General features: G+C 43.3%; 1 pseudogene; it reads left to right on the top strand.

Annotated features, from left to right (window-relative positions):
* The first annotated feature begins 12,619 nt into the window (after positions 1–12,619).
* Positions 12,620–14,990, top strand: LOC147335924 (zinc finger MYM-type protein 1-like; annotated as a pseudogene).
* The last annotated feature ends 5,253 nt before the right edge of the window (positions 14,991–20,243 follow it).

Genomic DNA, 20,243 nt, shown 5'->3' with positions numbered 1-20,243 from the left:
TATTATTGTAAGCATTGTGGATAAAGGTAAGATTGACTTTTGATTTCAAATACAAAACCTTGAAGGTAGTGTTTGTACGTTAAACAAAACTTGTCCGTAATGATAGTGTTAACAGATTTGTCCAAATTTAAACTTAAAAAAACAAATCAGCAAGTTGCAGTAAAGACTGCATTTTAAAAAAGGTTCTTTGAAAAACCATTAAAGGTGCCCCAAAGAACCATCAAGACCCATACTTGTGTATAAAAACTGCTGAAAGCAGGTATTTGAGACCTCCTCAATTTCCCGTACATCTGCGCACTCTCTCCTTTTCCTGTATCCTCACAGAGTTTAATGTGACGGAAGCCACAATTTTTTTTTCAACCGCATCGCTTAATCCCACTCTTTTACATGTTCACTTAAAAAAAATGCTGTCAATACCGACGATATTGATTTATAAATGATAAACTAATAATCTTGTCAACAAAGTTCTTTATTTGGAGCACATTTCTACGAGAAAGATAAGTTACTGAAAAGGTGCTTGCTCTGTGGCAATATCGTGTTTAGATTTATAATGCAGCCAGTTTCACTGCAGTGAACCCTTGAAACAGAAGGATCTCTAATAAAGGGAATTAACTTAAGGATTAAATGTACTGGTTTAACGTTGTTCCTAAGTTTGGTTGACTTTTGCCTGTTAGCTGCTCCAAGTTTCCTTCAGGTTTACTTGTTTAAAAGGTACTACAGTGTTTTCTTTGACGTGTCTGCAGCTATCGCTGACTGTGACTTATGGTTTGTTCTTCCCTCTAACAGACTTGAAGCTGCAATGGACGGACACGGTGAAGATGCCACTCCGCTCTTTGTCCTGCCTGTGGGTTCCTGGTTTCGTTTCCATCTCATCTACCACCAGACTGACGGACTGGCTGTGATACTTTATGGTGACAGAGAGAAGCTTGCTGCGATATTCGTGCAGAGGATGGTGACGGAGTTCTTCAGGAACTGGATTCACAGGCCTGAGTGACCAAGACCATCAGTGACCTGTGTTTGCAGAGCCTCTGCGGGACTTTCAACACAGTCCTCTGGTGACGCCTGATGGCCAAAAGTATGAAGAGCAGCTTGAATATGGGGCGCCGTTTGTAAAGTGAAACATGCTTCATTATGACGAGTTCACAATTCTATCTGATATTGGGCTGCCGTTGCTTTGCTTTTTGGGAGGTGAAAAAAATGTTACGTCTATTTGTTTAATAGATAAATTTGGTCAATAAACGTTGCTTATGCGCCATGGTGTGGTCTTTCTTTGCTTGTGACTTCTTGATGTTGGTAAATACAATACATGAAAAATACATATAATATACATATAATAATGTACAACACATTATGGAGTACGCTTCTGCTGTGAGGTCCTGCCTCCATGAACTCATGCAATTAATCACTGGACAGAAAGACAGCTGTGTGTATAAATAATATGATACTGGGCCAATTTTCTTATACATATGTTTGACCAGGAGGTAGAACTGAAAAGGGAGAATGCTTATGAACTTGTAAAGTAAAAACGTGATGCATTTAAGGTTATCCGTTTGGTTTTTGTTTGAGAAGAGAATTTGTTCCACTGTGTGATGGTCGAGTTTCTTTTCTTGGAGATAATTTCTCCTGCATTAGAGGAAATGTGGAACAAAGAGGCTGGAGAGCCCAGAAACTGCAATGCAAGTTGGTAGAGATGCAGGTGTACGGTCTTCCTGGTGTCACAGACGATCAGCTAAAACTATTAAACAAATTAAATTGCTGCCATTTTTGTACAATAATATTTTAAGATTATTTTACATATAAAATAGATATTTTTATTATATTAAATTTAAAGCATCAAATGGAAATCTTTTAAAGTTATTTAATGATATTAATATTATGAAAAGTACATTTTTGTTATGTAATGTTCTCTATATTTTCAGAGAAAATAAAAACGCAAAAATGGTGTTACAGGGAGATTTATAACAATAACTAAATATGCAGTTTTTACAGTTTTCCCAAGCTGTAAAAATTACAAATGAATCAATAAATAAAAACTAACACCTGCTCCTTTTATGCTACTTTACACTGCCGTAGTACACACACACACACACACACACACACACACACACACACACACACACACTGGGTTTTAAAGAAAACACATTAAGAACAGCTATATTAGAATTATATTTCAAATATGACAAAATGCTGATTTTACAGCAGCAAAAATATTGTATCTGTAAAATTTAAACATTTAACAAACTTTCTCCTTTGCACTGAATTGAAAGACAAACTGAATCATCATAAATACATTATTTTATATATAATGGAAATCTTTTAAAGTTGTTTAATGATATCTATCTATCTATCTATCTATCTATCTATCTATCTATCTATCTATCTATCTATCTATCTATCTATCTATCTATCTATCTATCTATCTATCTATCTATCTATCTATCTATCTATCTGTCTGTCTGTCTGTCTCGATAGATAGTCTGGAAAAGGTATAAAATGTAACTATATGTGCTTTATGTGTACAGATTTTCTTTTTAAATTATCACTCAAGTATAAAAACAATAATAAATAAAGTTGCAATGTTTTAGTTCAATAAAAATATTTCTATCATTACTTTTTTATGGATTAGGTTCAAGAGTTATTAAGTGTGGATAATTAAATAACAGTTTAATGCAACAGCAGATTGTGCCTTGTTCTCAGATGGACAGAAAGTGGAGAATGATAGATGAGATGAGGAGATGAAGGAAGAAGAGTGAGTCACAGGCAGAGCCGAGTTTATTCCCCACAGTTTTATTAATCTCTTGCCTCATGATTCCAAGTGCTGTCATTTTATTATTATCTCATAACACTTGTTTAATCAGATACAGTGTCTCCTATGGACTTTTGAATGTCTACTTTCTCAGATCAGCACAGCCCTGCCCTGCAGCACAATCAGCAGCAGGAGCAGCAGCAGCAGCAGCATCATTGTAACCATCAGGTAAAACATAGGCTACGTTTGCTTTGCATTGTTCCCACCCGATGACAGTGATATAGTATGATATGATTTTATATTAGATTCTTGATTAATGTGGGTTGTCGTTATTCAGCCTATGTGCTCCTTTTTAACTCTAAGCACCCTCCCCTTCGGACATCTCTGCACAGCCCTGATTACATGTCTGTATTGTATGTTTAGCTGCTGCACTTTAGCCCTCTGTCCTGTAACAGTGCTGCTAACAGAGCTGCTCAGGGCCTCTGCAGGCTCATAATAGACAACCTGTTAGCCAAGCTGTTGTCCATAATAGATGTCAGTTTGGCTAACATCCTCCTCTCACCCACCATCTCTATGCAGTCGATGAGACTGTCCAGGAAAGAGCTGGTCCTCTTTATCGGTGTGTTACCCCCCATTCCTGGATGATGACATGATGTAGAAGCTAAGAAATTCTTGTAGTAAAAATTGAAGTAAAAAATTATAAAACTCAAACCCCAGACACTCAGTGGATGTTTCACTGATGCACCTCCAGTGGAACCAGATCCCACAACAATGTGTGCTCTTAATCTGGCAGGAAAGGAAAGGTTACTCACGTGGCGCTTTATGATTAACAAAATATAATTAAAAGACTTTAGCAGCCGTAGGTTAGTCAGTTTGTGGACATTTAATTTTGCATATGAGACATAGATGTGCCCTTAGGCCTCCTCCTCAATTCAGAGATGGTCTTTCCCTTTTCACGTAAATGGCCTCCTTGACTCTGCGCTCAAACCAGCGTTCCTCCCTGTCCAGGATGTTACATCCTCATCACTGAAAGAGTGTCCACTGGCCTGTAGGTGTGAATAGACTGCAGAGTCCTGGCCTGACCAGGTAGCTCTCCTGTGTTGTGCCATCCGCTTCGCCAGAGGTGTTTTGGTTTCCCCGATGTATAAATCATGGCAATCCTCCTGGCACTTAACAGTGCACACTATATTACTCTGCTTGGGTTGGGGACCTGCCAATCTTTGACATAGTGTTTGGGGTTTAAAAGCCACAGAGACGCGTTGTTTAGAAAAAATATGTCTCAGCTGTTCCGATACTCCTGACACGTACAGGATAAGGCAGCAGTTGTCCTTCTCTCCTGGATCACCTGGAGCTTTCTTTAGGTGCCTTCCCAGCTTTGACAAATATCCAGCTGGGATAACCACATTTACTCAAAGCGTTAATATGACAATTTGTAAATTAATGATCATAAAACTGACCTCATAGCCCGCTGTTTGTCAGTGGTGCTAGTTTAAGTCATTATGCAAATGTACTGTTTACAGGGTCAAGGAAACCTGCAGTCAGCTGAGACTGAAGAAGTCACTTAGTAGAATTTCTTCGACTGAAAACGCCACGTCCAGATGAACAGAATAATTTTTAGGGATTTCCTTACCTGGATGACTGAGCATGAATCAAGACAATAAAAAGTGATGTTTTTTTTGTTATGTTGTCCTAATTTTTTTTCTTAAAAACCTTTCAAGATACACATTTTGAAGTTGATAGAATAGAATAGAGCCTTTATTATCCAATTGAAGAGAAATTTCGGTGTTACCGAGCTCTTACAGCAAGGGAAAATAAAATATAAAAGGAAGACACAAGGTGGTCCTATAAACATAAGCAACTGAAGATGCTCCATTTGGATTTACACACCGGGAAAAACATTATATTCTATTTTTTTATGTATTTATTAATTTTGTGATGGCATCTCAAGGTCACCAGTCGTAATCATCCACTGGCTGAATCTGATGCTAACCCTGGATGAAGAGACGTTGATGAACACACACTCACAAAAACACAACTCAATGTCATGTTCAGAAACCAGTTTGAGATGATTTGAGTTTGTAGCATGTTGTGTTATCCTGCTGGAAGCTGTCATCAGGAGATGAATACACCGTAGGATGGAGATGGTCAGCAAGAATACTCGGGTGAGCTGTGGTGTTTAAATTGTGCTTATTTGGTATTAAGGTGTCCAAAGTGTGGCAAGAACTTATCCCCCAACGCATTACACCAGCAGCCTGAACAAGGCAGGATGGATTCATGCTTTCAAGCTGTTTACTGCAGACTCTACCATCTGAATGTTGCAGCAGAAACTGAGACTCATTCAAACAGGCAGTATTTGTGCATTTTTCTCCCATTTTGGTCAGCCTGGGTGAACTGTAGCCTCAGTTTTTTTGGGCTGACAGGAGTGGCGCCTGGTGTGTTCTTATGCTGCTGCAACCAGGTTTGATGTACTGTGATTTAAGAGATGCTCTTGTGCAAACCTAGGCTGTAATGGCTGATTAGTTTAGTTGCTGTTGCCTTCTTATTAGCTTGAATCAGCATTTGTGTAGCAACAAAGCATTTTCACGCAGAGAACCACGGCTTGTTGAATATGTTCTCTTTTTGCTATTTCCCCTCTCTTTCAGTCTATCCTGTATGAACAGCTGCTGAAAAACAAAACCTGCCACCTGGAACCAACGACGACGCCCTAAACTCACTTAAATCACCTTTTTTTAACCACTAACCACTTTTTACATTCAAGGTATGCAGAAGAGCATCTCTGAATGCACAGCACGTTAAACCTTCACGCTGATGTGCCATGTTAATGAGCTCAGATCGTCTCAAAGTGGTTTCTTCAACATGACAGTGAGTTTGTACCCCAATGGCCTCCACAGTCACCAGAGTCAGTCTCAATCCAGTCGAGCACCTTTGGGATGTGGTGATACAGGAGATTCATATTGTGGGTGCACAGCTAACAAATCTGCAGCAACTGTGTGATGCTGTCATGTCAATGTGGAGCAAAGTGTCTCATTAATGTTTTCAACAGCTTGTTGAATCTGTGCCATGGAGAATTAAAACAGTTCTAAAGCCAAAAAAAGATCCAACTCAGCACTGATGTAGCCGGGTGGGCTACTCGCGCCTCCCCCCCCCCTCTCTCTCTCTCTCTTTCTCTCTCTCTCTCTCGCTTGCTTTACCGCCCTCGCTCTCTCCTGCGCTCGCTCTCTTGGCTGCGCAACTCGGTTAATTGGGAACCCACATGCATATTGATTGCAGGGTGGCGTCAGTCCGTATAAAGTTAAGCCGGTGTTCTCCTGGATTATTCCTCCCATGCGTTTGGCGCAAAGCTGCAGTAAATGCTGGCGGACCGCGACGGATTGATCAGCAAGCGAGTAGATCCTATGACAGCTATAGGTAGGCTCTCGCTTAACCTCCGAGTACCGAAATTTGTATTAATGTAGTTTTGCGGCCCTGTTGTAGCGCGGCCGTTTCTGTTTGAGGGTGTAAGCCTTCCAGTTTGGTGTGCGTGTGTGATTTCTTTTATTAAAGATTGAAGGTTTAGTTTTTATGATATGTAGTGAGCCTGACGCTCAGAGTCCTTTTACTCTTTTAACGTATTGCTCTGGTTTATTTCAGTGAACAGAGGACGTGCCAGTGTCCCTGGGACCTCAGGTGGTGGGTCGTTTTCACACTTTCCTTTGTACAGCACTGGGTGGGCTGTAGTGATTTTCTTGTGTGATTTTTCTTTTGGGTCCACGGCTGCTGGTAAGTCCAAGTTCCATGATTGTTTTTAACTTCCGGACACTGTCAACAACGACGCTACATTTTGTTTTCTAATATTTCATCTATTTTCACTATAAACAAAATTATTGATATTGGAGCCAACCTGCGTCGGTGTGCATCCTTGAATCTGTGCGGCCTCTCTTATTCATTTAATCGATTTTTCTTAAAAAGGAATTTCCTGGGGGTGAAATTCCCCTTGGTGGCGTTGTCATTTTATTACCATTTCTTTTATAACCCCGGCGACCACTTGGTCACACTAATGAAGTGGCAGCAGGGCTCTGAGTATGTTGTTCACTCAATAGCAGGAAAATTGAGAGAGAGAGAGAGAGAGAGAGAGAGAGAGAGAGAGAGAGAGAGAGAGAGAGAGAGAGAGACCAAAAATGGGATTTACGAAAAATGATAATTAAAAACACGGAAATGTAAAATAATTAATCATACATGTTTATAACATGATAACAAAGTAACAAGTTGTTGCCGATAATTATTTTTTTTATTCTATATGCATTTAATTGAGAGCTTCTTTCCGTTGCTTCCTTATTTTCTTAAGTGATTTAGGATAAGTTGAACAACGATGAAGTGTTTCATCTATCAGTTGGATTATAGGACTTGGACTTGGTATTTCCTGAGCCAAATTGGAGTCGAGAAGAGGAAGGGCCCTGCCTCCATGCCACAGCGGAGAACGTGAACTTGCGCGCCTGAAGCCTGCCTCCATGGGCAGGGCCTCCACTCCGCCCTGGCAGGTATAAAACGCACAGGCACACACAGAAACACTTCACTTCTTACACCGGCTCAGGCAAACGCTTATAAGGTAAGATTTACAGACTTTTGATTTCAAATACAAACACTTGAAGGTAGTGTGAGTGCGCCGCGCCGCGCTCTGAACAGTGCGGAACAGTGCCCCGCGGAACAGTGCGCCGCGGCGCCGCGGAACAGTGCCCCTCGGAGGCGCGGTGCCCCCTCGGAGGCACGGTGCCCCCTCGGAGGCACGGTGCCCCGCGGAGGCGCGGTGCCCCCTCGGAGGCGCGGTGCCCCGCGGAGGTGCGGAGCCCCCTCGTAGGCGCGGTGCCCCCTCGGAGGCACGGTGCCCCGCGGAGCCCCCTCGGAGGCGCGGTGCCCCCTCGGAGGCACGGTGCCCCTCGGAGGCGCGGTTCCCCTCGGAGTCGCGGTGCCCCCTCGGAGGCACAGTGCCCCGCGGAGCTGCTGACGCGCCGTGCCCCTCGGAGGCGAGGACGCGCAGTGCCCCTCGGAGGCGAGGACGCGCAGTGCCCATCGGAGGCGCGGACGCGAAGTGCCCCTCTGAGGCACAGTGCCCCGCGGAGGCACAGTGCCCCTCGGAGGCGCGGTACCCCCTCGGAGGCGCGGTACCCCCTCGGAGGCAAAGTGCCCTCTGAGGCGCGGACGCGAAGTGCCCCTCTGAGGCGCGGACGCGCCGTGCCCCTCGGAGGCGCGGACGCGCAGTGCCTCCCGGAGGCGAGGACGCGCAGTGCCCCTCTGAGGCACAGTGCCCCGCGGAGGCACAGTGCGCCTCGGAGGCGCGGTGCCCCCTCGGAGGCGCGGTACCCCCTCGGAGGCAAAGTGCCCCGCGGAGGCGCGGACGCGCCGTGCCCCTCGGAGGCGCGGACGCGCAGTGTCCCTCGGAGGCGCGAACGCGCAGTGTCCCTCGGAGGCGCGGAGGCGCAGTGCCCCTTGGAGGCACAGTGCCCCTTGGAGGCACAGTGCGCCGCGGAGTCGCGGAGGCACGGTGCCCCGCGGAGGCGCGGTGCCCCTCGGAGGCGCGGAGGCGCAGTGCCCCTCGGAGGCACAGTGCGCCGCGGAGCCTCGGAGGCGCGGTGGCCCCTCGGAGGCGCGGAGGCACGGTGCCCCGCGGAGGCACCGTGCCCCCTCGGAGGCGCGGTGCCCTCGCGCAGGCGCGGTGCCCCGCGGAGGCGCGGAGGCACAGTGCGCCGCGGAGGCACAGTGCGACACTAAATTGAGTACAATTAACACTGAAAAGTTAACACTGGCCATAGAGTAAATTTAACTCTAATTCTGAGTGGTCCGGGACATCATAATGTCTAACTCGCGTGATGATTGTGATAGAGAAGCAGCCTATTTTGTTTTTAATCAATATCTGAACGTATGAACAATAGACTGTCAAATCAATGAAAATACAAGTTCATTTCAACAAAATGTATTGTTAACACTGAAACACACAGTAGGCCTACATTAGATATAGGGCTGCATTTTAAAATGAATTAGAGAAAATAAAATGGCTAAATTGTGCATCTTAAAACAAAGTGCTTAATTTCAGGAAAAAAATAGCAGCAGCTTGAGTTTCCCTTTTTCTTTACCTTTTACATCTCGTCTCAATACATTTTGAACAGATAACATCAAAACATCTTAACAATTTTGCAGTTTCTTTCTTTCCCCCTTGTATTCCACTTCCCCACTTTCTGTTGTTCAGTGAGAGAATTGAGCTTCAGTTTGCCCTTCCAGGATTTTAAATCTGGGCTGGAATGGTGTCAGGGCCATTCTCACACACATGTGTAGGTGCTCGTTGGTGAGCCTGGAACGATATTTAGTTTTTATTATGTTCATTGTGGAGAAAGCTGCCTCACAGCTGTATGTGGAGCCAAACATGGTCAAGATGTACAGGGCTACTTTTCTCAAATTTGGGAAAGCTGTCTCAGACCATTTGGAGCCAGAAAGTGGCAGGTTCAGTTCTTCCAAACTGCTTTCAGGGCCACATCTGCTTAGAGCCCAACCAGTTGCATTTGAAGAGGCCCAGCATTTGCCCTCTTGAAGTGCTGTGTGACTTCCTTTGAGAATCGTCTGACATCAGTGATGAGAAATGGGTTCTTTAGAATCAGAATCAGAATCAGAATCAGAAAGGGTTTTATTGCCAAATGTTGAGCAGGTTTACAACATTAGGAAATTGCTGCGGTGCTTCAGTGCAAACATACTGTCATAAAAATATAAAAATAAGAATAAGAATTAAAAGTGCTAAGTGGATAGATATATACATGATATATACATGAGTGCAGGTGGTGATCAGTGCCAAACATGGAATGATGCAGTGAACACAGCGTAGGGTCATGTGTTAGTGGTGGGAACAGTCATACGGTTATTGTTCATGTGTCCGACAGCAGAGGGGAAGAAACTGTTCTTATGGCGAGAGGTTCTGGTGCGAATGGACCGGAGCCTCCTGCCTGAGGGGAGCAGGTCAAACAGACTGTGTCCAGGGTGAGAAGGGTCAGCTGAGATCCGAGCTGCACGCCGCAGTGTCCTGGAGGTGTACAGGTCCTGCAGAGATGGGAGTCTGCAGCCAATCACCTTCTCAGCAGAGCGCACAACACGCTGCAGTCTCTGTTTGTCCCTGATAGTGGCTCCAGCGTACCACACGGTGATGGAGGAGGTGAGGATGAACTGCTGTCCAAAGCTGAAGCTATCAAAACGTTTGCTGAAGTTTTCAATCAGCTTATCAACAAAGTCAACAAAAGAGGACACATCTCTCTGTCCCTGAACCTGTTCCTGAACCTGCGCTTTGTGCGCCGAGCTTCATTTACATTAGTCCTTCATCAGTCCTTCGTGCTCATGTTTAGATTAAATGTCAATCTTAGGAATTTCAGAGTTAGGAAAAAAACGTTTTGATCAGGGGCGGATAGTAAAACTTTGTAACATCTCTGGGAGCTGCCAAGATCTAGAAAAAGCTCCTGAGACAAACCCGGTGTGTCTGATTACAGCAGTGGAAAACAGAGCAAAAGGGGCAGGTGCTAATTTTTATTTATTAGTATTTTATTTATTTATATTTTAAACATTCAGGGACAGGTGTCTGCGAGGCAATGACATCCGATGGGTCCAAAGCAACTTGTTTCATTCAAAAACCTTTTTTCTGTGTAGGTGCGTTTAGTTGATGCTCACATGTCAGTCGCTGGCTAACCAGCCAATTTGTCTGAGTGAAAAATATGTAAGAACCAGTGAGAGGCAAGCCAACAAGACAAGAATATGAAGATGAGTACTCAGAGAGAGCGTAGTCTGTGGTTCTATATTCATTCTTCTTTTACATTCTGGTTTAGATTTATAATCCAACCTGTTTCACTGCAGTTGATACTTGAAATGAAGGATCAGGACATAATTATCTTCTTCAGTTTACAAAGCTAAGTAACTTAAAGATAAAATGTACCAGTTCTTAATTTTGGTTTATCCATTAGCTGCTCCAAGTTTCAGTTTTACTCGTTTAAAAGTACTACAGTGTTTTGTTTTGGGGTTTTTTTTGGACGCGTCTGCAGTTGTCGTGTTTGTGACTTATGATTTGCTCTTGTTTCTGACAGACTTGAAGCTACAATGGATGGAGACGGTGAACAAGCCGCTCGGGCAGAGCTGTGTGCCCTGCACCTGAGATCCTTTCAGTTGCATCTCATTTACGACCAGGCTGACGGACTGGCTGCGATCCTTTACTATGACAGAGAGAAACTTTGTGAAATATTCCTCCAGACAATCACGATGGTGTTCTTCAGGAACTGGATTCACAGGCCCGAGTGACCAAGACCATCAGTGACTTGCCCTTATACAGAGAGGAGCTGGGAACCTCTGAAGGGCCTCCAGCATCCAACAGTGCCTGCAGAGACTGAACATTGTTGATGTTGTGTAAACTTCAATAATGAATTAATCAGAATCAGAATACTTTATTGATCCCTGGGGGAAATTAATTAAAATAAATAATTAAAATGTACTTTCCTTCTTATTATTCCATACATTCATTTAACCAACACATTTGTTATATTGATGACTGCTATTCAAGGGCTGATCACCGCTACTAACGTCCCTGGATGGACTGACAACATCCGAACAATGACAGCAGTTCTCATGACTGAGGGCTTGGACCAACTGCAATATATAGTTTTAGAATTGATATTTTGTGTTAACTGCAGTTTGGCTCAAAGTGTTACTGCTATCTTATTTTAATAAACAACACTGCCATATGCAAAACTAGGGGAGGCAAGAGATTATGTTAGAGACAGTGGCATCGTTAGGCCTATTTTAGGGGTGCTGAAGCCTCCCTAAAATATTCTTAAGCCCCCCTAAATAATTTGCTGTTTGGGTTTTTTTTTTTTTTTTTTTTACAGAACTTGCAGACAAATTCAATATAAAGATGCAGGAATATGAGTTTAAAGAAATAATAATATAAACCTGTCGCTATTCACATAAATATGATCATAACTCGGTTGGTCCCTTTCACTTTACACTGTTAAGGTAGCGTCAGTGCTTCGTTATCCAATCCGTTCCAGTTGTTCACAGGGGACACCCACATGACTGAAAATCCAGTCCTCGTTTCACTGCTACTTTACACTCCGCTCGTATACACCTGCGGACACACTAGCGTACATGCGGCAAACAGCAAGAAATCGTGGATATACGCAAGTTTTTCAAGAAAGTAAGTCTTCATCACTGGCTGGTAGTAACAATTAGTTAGCTCCAGCTAACAGCAGAGAGTCCCATGTAAATAATGAACCAGGCGCTCCCCATTTTGATAAATAAAAACCTGGCTAGCGCACTAAGTTAAATTGTTAGCATAATGTTAATTTCTGTCACTCGTTTTAGCTCTGAAAAATCGAGCTGAGCTCATTCAGGTATGGTTATCATCAGTGGAAATAATAATAATCACTCCATCCCCATTAACCTGTAGGAGTCAGGGCAGAGGAGCACAGAGAGGCAGAGGGGAGAGACGTCTGCTGGAGAGGTGAGTCAAAGGATGGAGTCATTTGTGATGCAGACAGTCTGATTAGAATTTTATGGGACTCAATATGGATATGAAATATGAAACATTTCAGTCACGGTACAACATATAAGACCTGTTTAACTTGAGCTTTTATTTAGGAGAGTCAAGGTTAGAAAGTGGAGAGAGCAAAGAGATATATATATATATATATAAGTCAAATTAGCCTGACTCACATATTTTTGAGGGTTCTATTTTAATTTTACTTCAATTCAAGTAATTTAGTAATTTTTTCAGGGGTTTAAATTGCAACCATTTTAGTCACATGCGTGCTCAAAATATAATGTTTGTAACTTCAAAATATTTGGGAGCAACAAATTACTGTGGAGCGTGAGCAGAAGTCATGATATTAGCAATTTACATTACAATTCAGTATGTTTTAATGTATCTTGAAGGGTGAGGCAGAAGGAGTGGCTGAGGGAGAAAAAGGTCAACAGGCAAGTTCAAGTCAGAGAGAGCAAGGAGAGACAGAGGAGCTGCAGCAAATAGATCGAGAGGCAGAGGAAGATCAAGTTATTACAGAGAGAGGAGAGCAAACAGGCCAAGAGAGGGAAAATGATGAAGCAGCTGCAGCAACTCATTCTACTACAGGGTTTGATTTAGGTGACAAAGACACAGGGCCCAGACAGGTGAAGCTGAAGAGCTATCCACATGATACTTTTGGTACACAGAAGCGAGCATTTAACCACAGCTGGTTTGAAAAGCACAACTGGTTAGAATATTCAGTCAACCAGAGTGCAGCTTTCTGCTTCCCATGTAGAGTGTTTGGCAAAAACATCAAACATGATAGTTTGGTCAGTAGCGGTTGCAAGAACTGGAAGAAAGCTTTAGTCATCTTTGGCAAGCATGAGATGGCTGAAACACATAAGGACAGTGTTGTTACATGGAAAAGCTACCAGGGAACTAGCAAACAGGGAAACGTTGCACAGGTGATAGCAACTGCAAATGTGAGTGAGATAGTCGAAAGAAGAGAGTATCTCAGACGAATTGTTGCAGTCACCTCTGTGTTAGGGAGACAGGGACTCCCTTTTCGTGGCCATGATGAAGGTGAAGACAGCCCAAACAGAGGGGATTTTCTTGCGTGCATGGAGCTTTTGAAGGAGTTTGATGCTTTTCTTCAAAAACATAATCCCCCATCAAATGCACAGTATATCTCGCCAACATCCCAGAATGACCTGATTGACTGTTGTGCCCAGGAAGTTACTAGTGTCATTGTATCTGAAATGACAAAGTCTAAAGTCTATTCCATCATGGCAGATGAGGCAAGGGATGAAAAGGCAGAGCAGTTAGCTGTTTGTGTCAGGTACGTGTCAGAGGGGGCAGTGAAGGAGCGTTTCCTTGCACTTGCAGAGATAAAATCATTTGATGCCCAGTCCATTGCAAATGAGATTCAGCAGCAGATCCAAAACTATGGTCTTGCAGAGCTTAAGTGTGTAGCACAAACATATGATGGTGCAGCCGTTATGAGTGGCTCCACCGGAGGTGTACAAGCACATTTTAGAAGGCTCCATCCTGAGGCTATATATGTGCATTGTTATGCTCATCAACTCAACCTGGTTTTGTGCAATACTTGCAAGGCTGTCCCAGAGGCTGTGGAGCTTTTCAGCTTGTTGGAGTGTGTGTATTCTTTCTTCAGCACCTCCCTAGTCAATCATCATAAGTTCATGGAGACTCAGGCAAAGCTTGGATTGACAAAAACTGAGCTTGTGCAACTTTCAAACACTCGCTGGGCATGTCAGTTGCGATCAATCAGTGCAGTTCTTGAGACATTGCCTGCCATTTTGGAGTGCCTATCTGCAATTGGATCCCCCATAGCTGTTGGTCTCAGAGCAAAGCTCTACAAGTTCTCAGCAGTCTATGCACTACTGATGTTTTAGTCTATTCTGTCGGTAACCAAAGGACTCCACAAATTCCTGCAGAAAGAGACTTTAGACCTGGCAGAAGCTTTCATCTGCAAACAAGCTGTGTGTGACACACTTGAGGGCAAACACTCAGATGCATTTGCTACAGAGCTGTATGAGAAAACCAAGGCCCTGTGTAACACCATCAGTATCCCTGAACCAGGTGCCAAGACAAGGCACAAACAGAGGGAAATGGAGGATTTTGTCCTGGAGGCAACTGTGGGTTCACGCACTGAATTGAACAACTCAGACACATTGAAAAGAGAGTTACTTTTCCCTTGTGTGGCTCGGATGGTTGGCGAGCTTGATCAAAGATTTTGCAGTGTAGATGCAGGGCTGCTAAAAGGCGTCCAGGCATGCAGTCCTAAATCTGAGAACTTCTTGAGTGAACCACACTTGAATGAACTTGCAAAGCACTACAGACTTGACCTGAAAAAAGAGGAGGTTCTGGTGGCCAGGAACTTTCTTACCAAAACACAGAGGCTGGATGTCCACCCAAAAATATGTTGTCTGTGTACAACCTCCTTGATTCAGACATGTTTCCCTCTCTGAGGGCAACCATCCAAGTTGCCCTAACAGTGCCTGTCAGCAGCTGCTCGTGCGAAAGGTCCTGTAGTGCACTGCGTCGGCTGCACTGCGTCGGCTGCACTCCTGGCTGCGTCAAACAATGGGTCAGAAAAGACTTCACAGTCTTGCAGTCATGTCTATTGAAAAAGACACGCTTCAGCATCTGAGTCACAACAGAGTGATTGACCGATTTGCCACTCTTAAAAACAGACGTCATTCTTTGATGCTTCCACCCACCAAGTGATTGCAGCCAGAAAAATGTACTTTTTTATTTTCAGTTTTTTTCTTCTTATTGATGCGGCAAACACATTTCCTCTGTTTTCTTGTTGTACTGTATTATAAAGCAGACTGAAATAAAACAATAGATCTATTGGTGGCCTAGGATGTTTAATCTGTCCAAAAAAGTAGGAAAACAATTTCTCAGTCTTTGTTTTCTGTTTGTGAAATTTTGTGCTCATTCACTACGTTCGTTCATATCGTGTGTGTATCTCTTGGGGGTTAAGCCCCCCCCTGTCCTTAAAACCTAGTGACGCCCCTGCTATCAACTTCAAAATGTGTGTTTTGAAAGGTTTTTTAAGAAAAAAAATTAGGACAACATAGCAAAAAAACCCATCACTTTTTATTGTCTTCATTCATGCTCAGTCATCCAGGTAAGGAAATCCCTAAAACTGATTCTGTTCATCTGGACGTGGCGTTTTCAGTTGAAGAAATTCTACTACCGGTAAGTGACTTCTTCAGTCTCAGCTGACTGCAGGTTTCCTGAGCCTTTTAACAGTACATTTGCATAATGACTTAAACTAGCTTCACTGACAAACAGCGGGCTATGAGGTCAGTTTTATGATCGTTAATTTTTATATTAATGCTTTGAGTAAATGTGGTTATCCCAGCTGGATATTTGTCAAAGCTGGGAAGGCACCTAAAGAAAGCTCCAGGTGATCCAGGAGAGAAGGACAACTGCTGCCTTATCCTGTACGTGTCAGGAGTATCGGAACAGCTGAGACATATTTTTTCTAAACAACGCGTCTCTGTGGCTTTTAAACCCCAAACACTATGTCAAAGATTGGCAGGTCCCCAACTCAAGCAGAGTAATATAGTGTGCACTGTTAAGTGCCAGGAGGATTGCCATGATTTATACATCAGAGAAACCAAACAACCTCTGGCGAAGCGGATGGCACAACACAGGAGAGCTACCTGGTCAGGCCAGGACTCTGCAGTCTATTCACACCTACAGGCCAGTGGACACTCTTTCAATGATGAGGATGTAACATCCTGGACAGGGAGGAACGCTGGTTTGAGCGCAGAGTCAAGGAGGCCATTTACGTGAAAAGAGAAAGACCATCTCTGAATCGAGGAGGAGGCCTAAGGGTATATCTGTCACCATCTTACAATGCTGTGATTGCAGCCATTCCCCAACTCTGTGTGAATGGTACTCATGACCATTGATAGCACACCGATAAAGAGGACCAGCTCTGTCCTGGACAGTCCCATAGACTGCAAAGAGATGGTGGGTGAGAGGAGGATGTTAGCCAAGCTGACATCTATTATGAACAACAGCTTGGCTACCAGGTTGTCTATTATGAGCCTGCAGAGGCCCTGAGCAGCTCTGTTACAGGACAGAGGACTAAACTGCAGCAGCTAGACTGTACAATATACACGTAATCAGGGCTGTGCAGAGATGTCCGATGAGGAAGGTGCTTAAAGGAGCACATAGGACCAGGCTGAACAAAAACAACCCACATTAATCAAGAATCTAATATAAAATCGTATCATACTATATCACTGTCATCAGGTGGGAACAATGCAAAGCAAATGTAGCCTATGTTTCACCTGATGGTTACAATGTTGCTGCTGCTCCTGCTGCTGATTGTGCTGCAGGGCAGGGCTGTGCTGATCTGAGAAAGTAGACATTCAAAAGTCCATAGGAGACACTGTATCTGATTAAACAAGTGTTATGAGATAATAATTATAAAATGACAGCACTTGGAATCATAAGGCAAGAGATTAATAAAACTGTGGGAAATAAACTCGGCTCTGTCTGTGACTCACTCTTCTTCCTCCATCTCCTCATCTCATCTACACACTGGGTTTGTCTCAGTAGAGGAGCTTTTTCTAGATCCTGGCAGCTCCCAGAGATGGTACAAAGTTTTTGTCACGGTTCTGGGTCCGTTGGACCCAGTATTTTGAGTTTATTATATTTCGGTTTAATTCTGCTTCATGGATTGTTTTCTTATTCTCGTAGTGATGATGATTATTATTAGTTTCTTGTTTCTGTTTATCCGTGCTTAAGGATTTGTTCTCGGTTATATCTCACGTTTAGTTTAGTTCAGGTTCCATGTGTCGTTCTCTGTCTGTCTGTCTCTCAGTGTCAAGTCTGCGTGCTTGTTTAGTAATTCATGTTTCCTGTTTTATTGTGAAAGTCTTTGTCTTATGTTAGTGTGTGCAGCTTGGTTCCCCCCGTCTCGTTAACCCCGATCTCTCCCAGCTGTGTCTCCCTCCTGTTCCCCATTCCCTGATTCCCACCCTGTGTATATTAGCCCTGTGTTTTCCTGTGCTCAGTGTCGTACCGTCAGATTATGCCTGTGTGTTTTTTGGTTTCTGTAGTCACGGCACTTCACGTTTGGTTTTCATGTCAGCAATAAAGCTGAGGTTTTGATTTACAATTCTGTGTTCCAGTCCTGCGCTTGGATCCTCCTCTCTGCCTGCCCACACACAGAGCCCTGACAGAACGACGCGACCAGTAATGGATCCAGCGGACTCACGCTTCGCCTTTGAGGGAGAGAATCTCGCGCTCCTTTGGGATTACTGTTGGAGGGTAGTCCACGCCGCGAGCCCCTACAAGAGGCAGCTGGAGGTAGTATTTTTTTTTGATAATTTTTTTGTCGTCTACTGCCTCCACTGTCAGTTTTCTAAAAATAAATGGACTCAAACAAATAATAACAGCTCTAAGAGCGAGGTTAAGTTTTGAACTGTTTGGCATGGGTGGCCCAGGGAAAGAGGATTCAATTGTTCTCCTGGAGGCCCTCGCCACTTGGTACTCTCACTGACAGCAGCATTTTTTACCAAGGTTTATCGCTAAATCGTTTGATCCATCCTTGAAAAAGAAATGCAACCCTCGCCATCATCACCCAACCACACTTCCATTCTCTCCTGTAGTACGGACGGGTGCAGTTTTCATTTCCATACCCTCAGCTCAGTTAGCTGATCAGCAGCCACCCTCGGCTCAGTTAGTTGATATAGCTGTTTCTTTAAAACCGTGTGTGTGGCTGGCTGTGTCTTTGAAACCTTACATAAAAGGAGCAGGTGCTAATTTTTATTTATTGATTCACTTGTAATTTTTACAGCTTGGGAAAACTAAAAACTGCATATTTAGTTATTGTTATAAATCTCCCTGTAACACCATTTTTGCATTTTAATTTCTCTGAAAATATAGAAAACATTACATAACACAAGTACTTTTCATAATATGAATATTATGAAATAACTTTAAAAGGTGTGTGGCAAGAAGTAAGGGCAAGAAGTAAGGGCAAGAAGTAAGGGCAAGAAGTAAGGGCAAGAAGTAAGGGCAAGAAGTAAGGGCAAGAAGTAAGGGCAAGAAGTAAGGGCAAGAAGTAAGGGCAAGAAGTAAGGGCAAGAAGTAAGGGCAAGAAGTAAGGGCAAGAAGTAAGGGCAAGAAGTAAGGGCAAGAAGTAAGGGCAAGAAGTAAGGGCAAGAAGTAAGGGCAAGAAGTAAGGGCAAGAAGTAAGGGCAAGAAGTAAGGGCAAGAAGTAAGGGCAAGAAGTAAGGGCAAGAAGTAAGGGCAAGAAGTAAGGGCAAGAAGTAAGGGCAAGAAGTAAGGGCAAGAAGTAAGGGCAAGAAGTAAGGGCAAGAAGTAAGGGCAAGAAGTAAGGGCAAGAAGTAAGGGCAAGAAGTAAGGGCAAGAAGTAAGGGCAAGAAGTAAGGGCAAGAAGTAAGGGCAAGAAGTAAGGGCAAGAAGTAAGGGCAAGAAGTAAGGGCAAGAAGTAAGGGCAAGAAGTAAGGGCAAGAAGTAAGGGCAAGAAGTAAGGGCAAGAAGTAAGGGCAAGAAGTATCGAGGCGTCTGGCAGGAGATATAAATTTTTACTGCAAGAATTTTCACAATAGACATAATGTCTGAATATGCTAATATTCTCCTAATTATTACTGTTGATTTCTTGGTAGGCCAAAACCCATAAAACATTTCAAAATAATTTAATAATAAATTATAATCATAAGTAATACAAAAAATAAATAAACACCAACCTATGCAAATGTATTCTGTCAAGGAAAGACGATCGTCTATATAAATATGTGTCTGAGAACAGGAAAACTGTCTCACAGCTTCATGTCATCATCCAGGAATGGGGAAAAAGCTTAGCAGACTGATAAAGAGGACCAGCTCTGTTAGCAGCACTGTTACAGCCATGGTGTAGGACGGAGGTCTATTCCATGTCTTTGATCATCAGCCAGACTGTACAATACGGACACATGTAACAGACACATACGAAATTATATGCGCGTGTTGTTATAGCTGTTTTATCCCTACACCATTTATTTTCTGTTTCCATTTTTTCTAATATATTTCTAATTCACTTTTCCTCAATGACCCTTGTGCAGCTGCGACATTTCAGCTTCCACAGTGGGGGGATATTAAGTCTACGACTGTGATATAAACACGTTTGTGCTCCTTTGTACTTGAATCAGGTATTTAAGTAGGCCACCTGACTACGGAGGATATCTCCTTCCCATCTCCTATCTTTCCCGGTCGAAAAAAATGGGGAAATGTGGAAGCCACTTCCTGCGAAAAAAGGGGAGGAGATACCGTAAGTGCACCATTTAAGAGCTTGCAGCTCCTCCCCTCCTTCAGTTTCAGGCGTTCTCCTCCAGCCACTGTCCCCTTTTTGCATATATCACCTGCTGAGACAAACCTCGGTGGCGCTTATAAAGGCTGAAACAGACGAAATAAGAAAAGGATCAATATCTTAAGCTTTGTTAATAAAGGTAAGCGACTTTAGTTCATTGTTCCTACAAAAATGGCGAACTTCTGCCATTTTTATTTTTTCCCTTTAATGTTTATTTGTTGCACTGAATCTGTGGTCGCTGTTGAAGATGTTTTCTTGGAAGTTATTTCAGTGTTGTTAGTTCAGCAGAGAGACTTGATCATTAGACTGGGACTAGGACACGGACAAACGTTCTCCTCTGGCTCTCAGTCTCTTCATATTTGAAATTGTATAATGTGCCAAGATTAATTAACTTCTAAAAAGCTGAAAAGCCTTGCTTACTCCATACCTGTTGACGTTTGAGATTCAGAAGTCGAAAAGTTATTCAGTCACAGTCACAGACGACTAAAGTCGCTTACCTTTATTAATAATGTTTAAGATAATGATCCTTTTCTTATTTCTTCTGTTTCCGTCTTTATAAGCGCCACCAAGGTTTGTCTCAGCTGGTGTAATGAACAAGAGGTGCAGTGACTGGCAAGAGTTAGTGGGAACTGAGAGTTGAG

The sequence above is a fragment of the Aulonocara sp. 'chitande type north' Nkhata Bay genome, linkage group LG3 (genome assembly GCF_057382095.1).
Source record: "Aulonocara sp. 'chitande type north' Nkhata Bay isolate Kocher_YH1m ecotype deep benthic linkage group LG3, A_spYH_male_GT1.1, whole genome shotgun sequence".
NCBI classification, from domain to species: domain Eukaryota; kingdom Metazoa; phylum Chordata; class Actinopteri; order Cichliformes; family Cichlidae; genus Aulonocara; species Aulonocara sp. 'chitande type north' Nkhata Bay.
This window is presented reverse-complemented; position numbering and strand designations above follow the sequence as displayed.